At 26.5% G+C, this 14,191-nt stretch overlaps 1 pseudogene; it reads right to left on the reverse strand.

Annotated features, from left to right (window-relative positions):
- Positions 1 to 317: 317 nt before the first annotated feature.
- On the reverse strand, positions 318 to 10,811 carry LOC113548983 (annotated as a pseudogene).
- Positions 10,812 to 14,191: the final 3,380 nt, after the last annotated feature.

Raw genomic sequence — 14,191 nt, forward strand, 5'->3', positions numbered from 1 at the left:
TTAATTTAAATACAATTAAGAAATAGAATACTGAATTGGGGCGCAAGTTTTAACATGACATAAACAAAACATTTTGATCAATACTGACTTTTTTAAGAAAGTCTATTAAATAGTCGTTTGTGATGTGATTAATAATTATATAATTCACATTTGTTCGATTCAAATAATACTTTTTTGAACATAAATTTTAAATAAAATTAATTATTAAGTATACTAATGAGTTTATAGAATGAGTATTTTTGTAAAACATATAGACAAAATAAAGATTATTTAAGAATTAATATATAAAAAAAATATAGAATAAATACAAAGTTAAAAGTAAGTTTTGTGATGCTTTTGATTTTTATACATTTATCTAAAACGATAATACTAATAGTGTTAATTATAATTATACTTTCTGATGGCTAACTATCTAATATGGAAATAACTTTTATCACAGGTATACTTAAATTTAAATATATAGACTATATTACACAAATTGAATAATTCAATAGTAAACATTTCCCTTAGGGAAAAAAAAGTGTTTCTGATATTGATGAAGAAACCTATGCTTTCTATAAATGATTGGTTCAAACAGCATCACATAGAGTAGAAGCAGCTTCTTCCACATTCCAGTTACAGTTGTTCAAAGCAGTAACACAAGCTTCTCTGGATGCCATTCCTAATCTAAAAATACCAGTTATAAAGTTATAATATAATTCATTAAATTGTTTTCTTAAATGTGTGTCATCATTCTTACAACTGATTTACTTACCTTAAAAGATTGTTAATTTTTAAATATTTTACACTCTCCTGTAAATTCCAACATGTAGCTTCTAAAGCATCTAAACACTCTTCTTCAGTCACTGTGTTATTAAAATAACTACAAAGCTGAGATACAGAGGAATCAGACTAAAATAAACACAGACATTAATAACAGCAAGCAAATCATTTATTTTTTTTTACATGTGATGCCCCGCATGTGCTATGTAGCAAATATTTATAACAAAGCAAATTGCATTTGGCAGATCCTATTTTGTGTTGTTGGTTTTAATATTCTAGCAAATTAATATATAATAAAGTTTAGAAAGTAAGAATATTATCAATATTTCTCGTTGATTTATTTTGTATTTTAATTAGTACGCTGAGTTTTAGATATGTAAAATAGTAAAATTTAAAACATTCATCTTTTAAAAAAAAAAAAAAAAAAAAAAATACCCTATGCAAATTAAAGATAATATTTTTTACAAATAAATAATCAGATATTAACTTTATTTATAATAAGTCAATTTATTATAATATTAAAACTAAAATATTATAATGGATTTTACTGAATAAAAATTGCTTTGTTGTAAGTTTGTAAGTTGGAAACAATACGGGCATCGCATCCTCATTATATTATTATTTACCGTATTTTGCTCTGGAACAATTTGATACATATTGGGTGTTTGACTATAGTACCTTGACAAGTCTACTGGTGGACTATAGTATGGTGAATTATAATTTGAAGCAACAGTTAAATTATCAGTCTTGACATTCGAATATAAATCATTTCTATAATCGGAAGCTGTATTATTGATATTTTTATGTGATGTTATATCACTCTATGCACACCTCTTGACTTTATTTTCTGCCATATTCAGGTTGGCTGCCATATATTGGATCTGAATCATACTTAGAAACGAATAATGACATATCAAGTTCTGTCGTTGAATAATAACTAGATGTGTTTAACCATTAGTTAGATTACTTCTGGAACTTGAAGGTCGAGGAATAGCGGAATTTAAAAGTTCTGTATTTAATTTTTTTGGAGCCATATTAGGAGGTGCCAACCACATTTGATTAGTGGTTGGCTTGTGCTTCTTTTTTACCCAAACTTTTTTCAAGTTCAGCAATAAAGTTCATGTCAAGTTTGGGAGTATTAGTCAAAACAGGTTCATTGTATTGTAAATGTGTGTATCAGAATAAGGAGAAATTTTGTGGACCAGCATCAGTGGTAGTCTCGAAGATAGAAGTATCAAATGGATCAGTAGAGTGTTCAGAAGAAAAATAATCCACTAACATTTGAGTATGTGTGATTATAATTAAATGGTTCAGAATTATCAGCTGAAAAAAAAACCATTCAGATAATAAGTACAAACAGTTTTGATATTACTTAGATTATTCATATTTGTTAAGAAATACTAACTTTCTGCAACATCTCAATGGGTTGATCAAGAATAGATACATTTGAGTTGATGGATGACGAATTACTGGTATTATGGTTTATTGGTGGTGGTGTACATCCGTCTAAATCAACAAAACTTGTTCACTATTAGAAAGTTGAGGAAATGGACCAGGAGGTCTGCCAGGCGCTGGTCGTAAACTTCTTTTACGGCCATCTGTAAGCTTGGAGTAGTTGAATTGTTTGTTTCGACTGGAAGTATAGATGTAAGCACAGTATTTTGGATTTTTCTGCTTGTTGATCGCACATTTTTTCAACTAGGTCTGAATTTTTCGACTTGGTAATATAGGAGGACCAGTAGTTTCTACAATTTTCGGACACGACCCCCTAACAAATCTGTGGCTCCATAGGATTGTTCAAATAGACTTGATCAATTTTATCATGGAAAGCCCCAATTTTTTCCACTAGCATCACCATGATGGCCAGTATGAATAAAAGAATTTCGAAGGGGTTTGCTGATATCGTCTGATGCTTTCCGTCTCATTGGATCAACCGATCGCCTATATAATTTGTATCAAATGAATATTGAATAACGATCATTTGTTACTATAAATAATATACATATTAGATAATAATATAAATATATTTTACCTAGCAAAGTTTTCCAATTTGAAAGTCCTCAAATTTTGTCCTTTCACCAGTAATGATCAGGTTGACCATCAATTACAATAATTCTATCACCTACTTCTATTTCTAATTTACTAGAGTCATCACAAAATTCAGTGGATACTGAAGTGATGTAGCTTTGACAATGTTTTGTGAGTTACTTTTCAATAATTTCTAATGCTTTTAAAACTTGGGCGTTCACCTGGATCCAGAATCCAACACTAGAAATAAATATAAAAATGTTTATTTAAATTTTAAGATAAGACATTTAATATTGCTAACTCACTTGTTGCATTAATCTATATAAAATTATTGGCCATGCTTCTGGTTGCCTCTAAACGTGACGTTCCTCTAACAAGTTTTTTGATAGTACTTGAGAAGCACATCAAGACCGTGCCCCAAGGTTCTCACCACCAGGTTAACATTCCCAAAGCACAACACCATACATCCATGTATCAGAAGCATGTGAAAATTGTCGAGTACGTAAACCTTTCTGGTGCACACCAAGGGAATGGTACTCTTCGTCGTTCAGTCATAACCATAACAATCTTCTCCATTGGTAATAATCGCATTAGTCCAAAATACGCCAATTGTTACCTAGATTATAAAAAACTTAATAGGATTAAAATGTATAAAATATAAAATTATAAACTATAGTAATTAAATAAAAAGAGAAGTACCTGATGAGTGGAGTAAGCAATACTATTTCGAATAGCTAAGTCTCTAGAATACACCTTTTTTTCTCAAGATGACTCCATGCCAGTAGCAACTTGTAGAGCATAATCCCATAAATCAGTAATCATAATATGGCCACATTGTTTTCTAAATAATCTCTAAGACTACCTAGAGCAGCTAGTTCAGTCACCATCATCATTGGCTGAGTTAAAAACAATTCCATACAACCTAAACATACAAAATTAGATTTAACATTTCATAATGAAACCATACATTAGAAAAATATACAATAAAATCACTTGTAAAAATAACAATAAATATATGTCTATATTAATATAAAATCCATTAAATATTGTTTAGATCATAAAACAACAATTTTAATAACAAAGGTGCATTACTGATTTCTCACAAGTTTAAACAATCAATTAATGTTAGAAGTTAAAGTTCATTGAATAAAATATAATAACTATCTACTTTTACAATAATACTCAAAATTATTTTTGGTGATGTTTAAGTGTAAAATAGTTATTTAAATTGTACTCATTATTAAAAATCAATAATTTATTATTGTATAACTATTATAGACTATGCTATATTAAACTGAATGAACTATCATTATGCAAGATGTGTATCTAAAATACACTGTGTCTGAGTTGAGGTCATAATAATATTGAAGGTAAAATTACTGTCTTAATTGTGGTTTATATTTGATTATTGATTATCTGATAAATACTAACCTAAATTGCAGTAGGTTAGTGTTATATCTTTTATTTATAGCCTGACGTGAAAATGTTCTAGAATTGCAATATTAAAAATTGTAATGTAAAACAGTACACTATCGGCTAAGAAAGAAAGAACACGTGTTTTCAAGAATAACAATGATCGTACAAATCATGAACCAGATAGTATTCAAATATTAAATAGACATAAGGTAAATAACTATGTAAAAAATAAGATTGATAAGTGATGAATTATCATTTTTGAAAAAGCCAAGGAAAATAATTTGTCTAAAGGTGAAGATTTATTTTTAGGGGAAAATATTAATCATGCTATATTACTACGAATTAACAAATTTACTAATAAATGAATGCATACATGACGTGAATGACTATTCAAATAAGGACAAAATGATATCTATAAAAGAGGAATATTTAGTAATATTTTTTGCAATGTAAACAATGTAATAATATTTTTTTGGGAAAGTAATTTGAAATCCATGTGCAGTGTCGTGACTATTTTTGTGGATGGCATGTTGACAATTGCACAAAATTCTTTCAACAGAGTTGATTTTAAAAATAACAAATAAGTTCATGTTGCACTTAGTTATTAAAAGATAAAAATGTTTTATCATATAGAACTGTTATGTCTATGCTGAAAGTAAATATTTAGAAACAAATTTAATATTTTAAGACATAACATAGTTTTTAACTTTGAAAAAGGAATTCTTCAAGCTGCAATTAAAAAATACCCTATCACTACTGATTAAAAGCAAATTTCATCTCAGTCAAGCCTGATGAAAAAAAAATTATAAGATTAGGATTGACTATAAAGTACAAAATAATAACTCAGAAATTGAAAAATAATTGCACTGCGTTTTTGGATTAACTATTTTCTCTCCAGGTGAAGTGGAAAATGTGTTTTTGAAATTAAATACTGAACAACTTATAGATTCAAGAGTTACTGAATTTAGTGACTATTTTCTCAATAACTATATTGACTATGATGCAACTTTTTCAATCACACTCTAGGCAGCTTTTGACAATAATGTTTAGAAAAGAAAAATGGAAGTAAAGCATTCAATTCTAAAGTCAAAACTGAAAACCAATCACTACATCCCAACATATTTTAATTAAACATGTCAAAAATATTTAGAAAAAAAAACTAATAAACTATATCAACATATTCAAAAATCAATTCAGTAGACTTGGAAGCTGATAAAAACAAATATTAGTCAGAAATGTATTAAAATAAAAACAAACAATATTTAAAAAAAAGAAATTGATTGGTTAAATTTGATTCTTACAAAAATGAATTAGTATGATTATAAATATTTTTTTTTATTTATTTAATGTAACTGTAGTACAACATGTAACTATCAATATTTAAAACATAATAATTGTATTTCCCAACCGAAACTCGGATTTTGTTTTCTACATGTTTTAATCCAAACCACAACTCAGTATCAACCCCAAAATATGATCTCTATATTAGACCCTAATATTTCATCTCTAAATATTATTAAAATTAATTTTCACTTAACACAAATTTATTTATAAATTGTAATAAAGTACTTTATAAGATGCACGTGATCTAATGTGTGCATAGCTTGAACTTCTTTGACAAAATCTTCAAACATTTGTGGCAATGATGGTACATCTTGTTTTAACATCTTGACAGCAACTTGTACAACACGCCCAGTTGAAGTGGTCCATTCTCCACGACTCACAATTCCAAATGAACCATCACCAATTTTTTCAGATAACCTAAACATGACCATTATAATTAATAAATAATAATTTATAATTAAACAACAAAATAAAGTAATATTTATTTACTTTATATCCTTTTCTAGGATTAAACAAGTAAGGGATAGAGCTGATGGTTGAGCAGATTCAGTTGTAGATGTATTTTTTTTAATGTTCCTGTTGAATGTTTGTTGGCTTGTGTTCCACCCAAAATTGATAAAATTTTATGTCTTCGCTCGGCACCTTTACGTTTTTTTACAGCTTCTAATAACCTTCGAGCTGCTGGTTTACTAATACCAATATTTTCTAAATCTTCTGGCTTAACATATTCAAAGTGAGTTAATCTGGTTATCTAAACATATAATAAATACCAACACTATTTAAATAACAATCACTTATAAAAAATTATTAATATTTTTAAACTTACTTGAAGTTCTTCAATGATACGACTGAGGAAATGTTCAAGTTGAACATCTACTAGAAGGCTATGAAGCCATTCTTTATCATCTCCATCATCTGTTAGCGCCATTGTTATGTACAGCTAACATCCTTTAAAAAAAGAAAAAAACGTTAACTATATGGTAAATTTGTATTACAAACTACAATCTATTAATAATCTTAAAATTCTTAACGCATAGCATGTATAAGGAAAATACAATCTACAATTTCCATATGTTTTGGTTTTTTGGGTTGTACAGGATTTAATATAATATCTTATTGTTCTGATTGTATTTGGGATAGTTAATTGTTACAGAAACTTTAATAATTAATATTAAAAATAATCTTCTATTACACATTTATAATAAAAAAGCAATATTGTTTAGATAAATTATAGAAAATCAAGTTAACTACTTGATTGAATGACAAACTCTATTTTAAAATTAATTTTCTAGCTTGGAAATAACAATTATGGACAAATACATTCAGTATTTTTACTTTTAATTTTGTTATCACATATTGCTAATTGATTATTTTGTTGGTTACTCATTTCAACGACTAACATTCAATAAGCTTTTCCTATAATATAAACGCATGTTGTAGAATGCTGACCATAGAGCGTGGTATTCCAGTAACAAAAAAAATAAAATAATAAAACTGGTGGTTGACCCTGGAGAAGTGGTAAGATTCTTTCCATGAAAACTAAATAAAAATGTTCGTCCTGGTTTGAGTAAAATAAATATGGCAATACTAACAAGGAGAAAACGATACAAAAAGTATTACACTGTTAGCAACCTGTCATGCCACTATTATGGCAACTGGACCATATCTAGCACTTTCCTGCATCTTAATACTAAGCTGTTGTATTTAACATTAACTAGAAAGCAATTACAAGTGTTGTCTATTAATAAGATATAAATTTCAAGTAAAAACCTGAAGTCATAGAACACAATTAAAAATGAATACCATATAGTACTTAATAGGAAACAAATATTAAAAAATATAAATATTTAAACCAAATAATTTGTTTATTTAAGCAAACAGTAAATTTATGTAACATTAATTTAAATACAATAATGTTCAATAATTTGATCATTTCTCTGAAGCACTGAAATAAAATAAAAATGTATGTGAAACGGCTAGAGTATTATTATTATTAAAAATTGAAACTAAATCAAATTATTTATAAACAGTAAACATTGAATTCTTATGAAAAAAAAATAATTATAAAATAAGATTTATAATTTATTTAATAATGTGACAGTAAATTAAAGTGCACAATTCAATGTAAAAAGTTACCAACATTGCAAATTAAAAACATTTGAATTAGACACTAATAAAACTTAACTACTTTGAAATATATAAAATATAATTATTGATACTACAGCTATATAATAGGAATGAATCAATAATATTACCCATGTATTGATAGAACAACATAAAATAAAATATATCTAACTCCGTACAATATAAAAATAAATTTAATAATATTATGCTTATGTAAGAACCAGGAACCTCATTGAAATTTAATAGGTACAAGTAATTTATATGTTTTTAAAAGTGGATTTTTAGACAAAATGGCATATGGTTAGCTTCAAAACATTTTGAATACCCACCTGTTATAGTATCATATAACATTATTAAATAAAGATATTGATTTATTATTATAAGATATATACACAATAGTGTTTAAAATTATAATACAACTATGGGAAATTAATAATAATTAAAATAAGTAGATCTAATATAAGCTTTTAATTAATATAATTTATATATTTAAGTTAAGAGTTTTAGACTATCTTCTTAAGTGGTAAAAATATACAAAAATATAGTAACAATATAAATAAGCACCTAGGTAAAATAAAAATTAATTAAAATATAATAGTACCTGTCTTATATTTATATGCTACACTTAAAACTTAATATGAATTGTAACTAGGTATTTCAAACAAAAAATGTGATTTGAAATAAAACTGTCTTAATTGTTTTGTATACTATTATAACAAATATTTGACCTTGATATTAAATGACTGATTTATAACTAATTATTGTTATGTAAAGAAGTAATATGATAGTAGTATAAAAAATAATGTTAATTTTAGATGACATAGCAATTAATAGAAATTCTGTAAGACCAAGTAAGTATCTAGTATTTACATATTATACTTTTTTACCATTATATTTAGAATTATGAGAACTATGTAAAATAAACAATAATATCAGCAAGGTCTGAGTATAATACAAAGAAATGTTTATTAAATAATCAATATGTCAATATCAAAATTACAATAAGAGTACTTGCATGCATTTCATTAAAAACATTTTAATATAAGTAGGTATGATACAAAAATACACACTATAAAATATAACAATAATACCTTTAAGATATTTTAAAATATACAAATACAACAGTTTTTATAATTAATTAGCTTATTTCAATGAATTTTGTATAATATGGTACATAACTATTCAGTGTATACTTGAAAAAAACACTAGTAAGCAATTAAAATAGAAAAAATATTAAAATTAAAAAATATTTTTTGATATCAATTGATTTATATAATTTAATATTATATGATAAATCTAAGCTAATGATACTTTATACAACTCATTTTACAAAATGTATTTGGTTACGATATTATAAATAAAACTAATAAGGTTCTAACAAAACTAACGCTTTTTGAAGTGTATATATAAAGATGTACATGGTAAACATGTTCTTAAATTATTATACTTTACCAGCAAACTATATACAAGCTTATTATGACATTGTAACTATAACTCAACACTTTAAAACTTAACCTTGCACTTCACAGTTAACATTTCAAAGATACAAAAAAACTTTTCATAATTTGTATGCCCCTAATGTAAAAGATAACATAGATAACGCAATTCTAAGTTTGATATTGTGTTTTTTTACTTATATTGTAATATATTATGTGTTGTTAAATAATAGATTTAAAATGCCAAATCTAAAATGTCTGTACAAAAATTATTTTAATATTATAGATTGCCACAAATTAATAAAACACATAAATCTTAAAATCAATACAATTAATTCCAGTAATAAAACTCATTCATACTTACAAAAAATGTCAAAAAACTTTACAGTATTAACACTCAAATATTATAATATTAGTAGGCAACATCATCAATAACACAAATTTATTCTACAACAATTGAAAATTAATTATTCATTTTAAAATTTTCAGACTTGGCAACATGTTTGCATTAAAAATATAATATAATATAATATTTGTATTATAAATAATAATTAAACGTAATTATATAAAATTTAAATTTCTCAACTATTTTGAAATGCTGGATATTTTATAAATATGATAATACCAAACATGTTACTTCCATGTATATCTTTTCTCTTTTAACTGTAGTGTAGTCATAACGTATATTAATATATTCTATTGAACTACAACTTAATTTATAACTAATTGTTATATACTCGTAAGTTGTAAATTGATTTGTGATAAAGATTACTTTTATTATTAATAATATGATATGATCCAATTAATTCATGTACTCGTCTATCTATTTTTCTTACTCTTTCAAGTGTCCAAAAAGTGTCTTATCTGGTTGTTGGTTTATAGGATAATTTTTTATTTTTATAGTTTTATTTAATTAAATATACACATGTACCTACCTAAGATATTATAAAACTAGTTAATATCCAATAACATATCTATCTACATAGATTTTTCTTCATTTTCTAGGTAAATTTGATTTTACAATAGGTATAAGTAATCTATTAACAAGGATTATGCAATAGGTATCTGTGGGTAACCTATACAGATTGTGCTATTAAGTAAATGCATTTCAATACTTTTACTAAGTTTAGCTAATGAAGAAGGTACAAATTATTTACTTAACAAAGTATTAACCTGTCCGAAGACAAATCAAAAGTTGACAAAAACAAATTAAAAATGATCAAAGGCATATGCGAATATTATTAAGTACCTATTACCAAGCATCATGATATCATATATACATAATACATCAATGTATAAAGTCAATACGTACCAATTATTTTCACAGCTATCGAATCATCGTAACAATTCGGGTCTGATGAGTCAAACATCCTCGACGATATTTGCAAAATAGCATCATCACAATACTATTATTCATATATAATTAACAACAACAATCGGTAATATTATTACGAAACGGACTCTGACGGGGAACGTATTATTGTTATTGTGGACAGTCGTGGAATAGCGGTGTCCGTCACGGCCAACGGGCAACTCGATTAAAATTAAAATATTATTGCCGATACAGTTACACGGCGCATTTTAGTATCGGTTACTGGAGTCCGCGATAGGTACAATAATAATAATGTTATTGGTGTACAATAGGACTTAGACACGGGGAGCAGCAGTAGCAGCAGCTGTAGTATCGTGAGCCTGTTGCGAGTGATGAGTGGCGGCGGCCGACGGGTTAATAGTTACAGGCGTTGCAGCCTTGCAGGCGACTGCTACAAACGATATCTGCTACAACAATCGAGCGATTTCGATGTTAACTATCGATAGGTGATGGATTACAACTGTATCACGATTTTTGAAGCCCATACGGGTGGATGTGCTCGCCGCTAGGTAATTGAGGGTACCCGGCATTCATCCAAATAATCTATTGTTTCGTATTTCGTTTTCGTACGTTATAACTTATAATGTTATATAATAGATATACAAGTATCATAATATTATTCTGTTTTGTAATCGTACTTATACAACTATACAAGTATCCGTCATCCAGTGTCGGAGTTTACGACTACCCATGTGATGCGTATATTTCGTTCAATGCGGATGTACGATGTTGACAAACAGGAAATAGATTGTGTAAAGGACGAATAATTGTACCGTTTAGTTTTTACGCGTATAAAGTAATAAGATAATTAGATAAACACTATTTCACATTTACACTAACCAGCAGTTGAGTTGTTGAGAATTTGAGATTGTTCAGTGGTTAACAGTAACCAGCTGGCAGTGAAACGAACGATCTACTTTGTTGAACTGTTGGAGTTTGAAATAATTAATATCGTGAATAAAAGAAAAAGCACGATAACCATACGATTCTAATGATAATTTCCGCTTAAATTCTAAACGGCGGTTAAAAAATAAAGAAAGAAAGACGCATAAACACCTGTACGGATGCACGACTAAATTAATTGTGGTTTGTATATTGTATAATATGGTGAATATTACTGAATAGTGAGTACTGACTTGTTCTAACACCCGTAGACTTATAATATAATTTCTCCATCAGACCAACTTAATTTTTGAAACAGATTCGTGATTTGTATCGATTGACCATTAATTGTAAAAACATCCTTTTAAAAAATGCCACCTATTGCTCATAGAAATCACGAAATCCAACTATAAATCTAGAACGAAGTTGTCCTGAGCCCTGGCACCTATAATTTTGAAAAGTTGTTCAATCCATATCGACATATCGTACCAATTTTATTTTTTCGTACCTGATTAATGATTTGTTTATACTTTAATCTTCTATAAAAAAAAAAATTGTATCCCTTTCATAATTAGATACGAATTTGAGGGCTATAGGACTGTTCAGAATGACATACAGATGTAGATATGCAGATTAAATGTTACCTAATAAATTATAAGTTACAAAGATTACAACTTCTTAAAATTTCTTGATATATTAATTAGGAGAGCAAAAAATATATGTTCTACGTTCTCATTTTGGTCGTCACTACGACACTACTTCTAGAAGTTTAGTGTTATAAAAAAGAACTGAAACAATTTTACAGATAATTTAAAAAAATTAATAACTCATGGTCATTTAAATTTTTTCTTTTTTTAATGTGTCTATTATACCTGAAAGTATTTAAAAGTTTTCACACAATTTTACATTGGAAGTTACACAAAAACAACTGAAAAACAATTAGCTTTTTTTTAAAAAACTGAAGTTTATAATTAAAAAAATTATTTTCTTAATTAGTTTTATTGTTTTTTAAATTATTCATTAAGTTATAACTTACATAAAATAAACTCCAGAGAAAAGGGGTATAGGTAAATATAATGATACGTATTCTTATTTACTAGTAATGGCTATTTTTAACTTAAAAATAAGACTATAATTGTTAATCATGATTTATATTGAAAATATATACTATAATATATTCGATTGAAACTCAAGTCTCGTTCATCAAAATCCTTTTTGGAAAAGCATTCAGGATTTAAAAATAGGTATTAAAATAAATGAAAAAGAACATATATATTTTAAATCCTTGTATGTATCACTGTATTAGTCATCAGGCCATAGTAAAATTTAAAATACATGTTTATACATGTTGGCAAATGATAATACATATTCTGTATTGTCCTTATCCACAGACTAAGATATCTTAGTCCGTGATATTATCTATATTCTACATTATCTGCATTAGCTTTTTGCTGCGACAGAAAGTAAACACTTAAAATACCATAGACCTTATACTAATAAGGTCTATGTAAAATACTACCCTATATTTTTAAACACTAATAAGTACAGCTACATTTAAAATTTGTATTAAAAATGTTTGGTAACAAACCCATTAAAGAGATTTACAGAAATAGAATTTATTTGTTGGTTCTATCTCATAAATTGAACAAAATTATTTATTGGGGTCTTGAGGATATTGGTAATAAATTATAACTGATATTACTTTGTCTATTGTATTTTATAGAAGATACAGCAACTTAAATTTGTCAAAAATTACTTTCAATTCAACGGTTTGATCACTATAAAAATAATTTTTATAAAATTTACAAAATTTATAACTTCGACTTAAGTCATTTTAATCTATAGTTATAATTGTATAATTTGACCTGTGATATTTGATAAATGTTACAAGCTATTTATAAGTTATAACACTTATAACTATACAGTGACCTGTGAGGATTTATTCATTGCGATATCTCCTGAAATAATGGAGATACCATAATAAATTTTGGTTTTTTAATAAAATTCACAGTGACAAGAACTACAAATATTTCATGTTTTAATTTATTTTAATGTTTTTGCAGAGTTCATTTTTCTGAAAATATTAACGTTTCAATCATTAATCTCTTGATTCTTAATATTTTTCTAGTCTCGAAAAATAACTGCGAATTATTTAATACGATAATGGTATCGTTGTATCAAACATGTGGCCCGTGTGCTCGTACGATCGACGAACGATTTAAGTGTTTATCTCGAAACTAGAAAAATTATTAAAAATCAAGAGATTAATGAAATTAAAACGAACTCTACAAAATGGCTATCTTCAATTTAGTGGTAGAGCACTAGAGCATAATATGATAAGACATGTCTTGTATTTCAGATAATAATATTTTATAATATCCAATAGATATAACATAATTAAATTATATAAATAAACTTGGTAGGTAATTTTTCTATTAATAATGATAATTGGTAAAACAATCTTAAATGGTTGAAATAGTACTTATTGTGACTTATGTATTTTTGTACATTATAATTTTTATTTTTTATAATATTCATAATATTATTATCACTTGAAAAACATTGCGTTACAAACAGAACATTACAAATGTTCTTTACGTGTTTGAAAATACGTTTGTGTATCGTAACTTATCGTGTTATCCTATACAATACGTATTGTCATTCATCATACCATGATAATATTCGTGGGCGGTGCATTGCATCACTTTTCATTTTATTATTTTTTTCAGTAGACAATACAGCATACACAAGTATAAAGTAATAAATATTAGATACTACTATTTTTTACTTAATGAAATATTTATAATTTATAAAAATAATAAGCATA

This window comes from Rhopalosiphum maidis, chromosome 1 (genome assembly GCF_003676215.2).
Source record: "Rhopalosiphum maidis isolate BTI-1 chromosome 1, ASM367621v3, whole genome shotgun sequence".
Lineage (NCBI taxonomy): Eukaryota > Metazoa > Arthropoda > Insecta > Hemiptera > Aphididae > Rhopalosiphum > Rhopalosiphum maidis.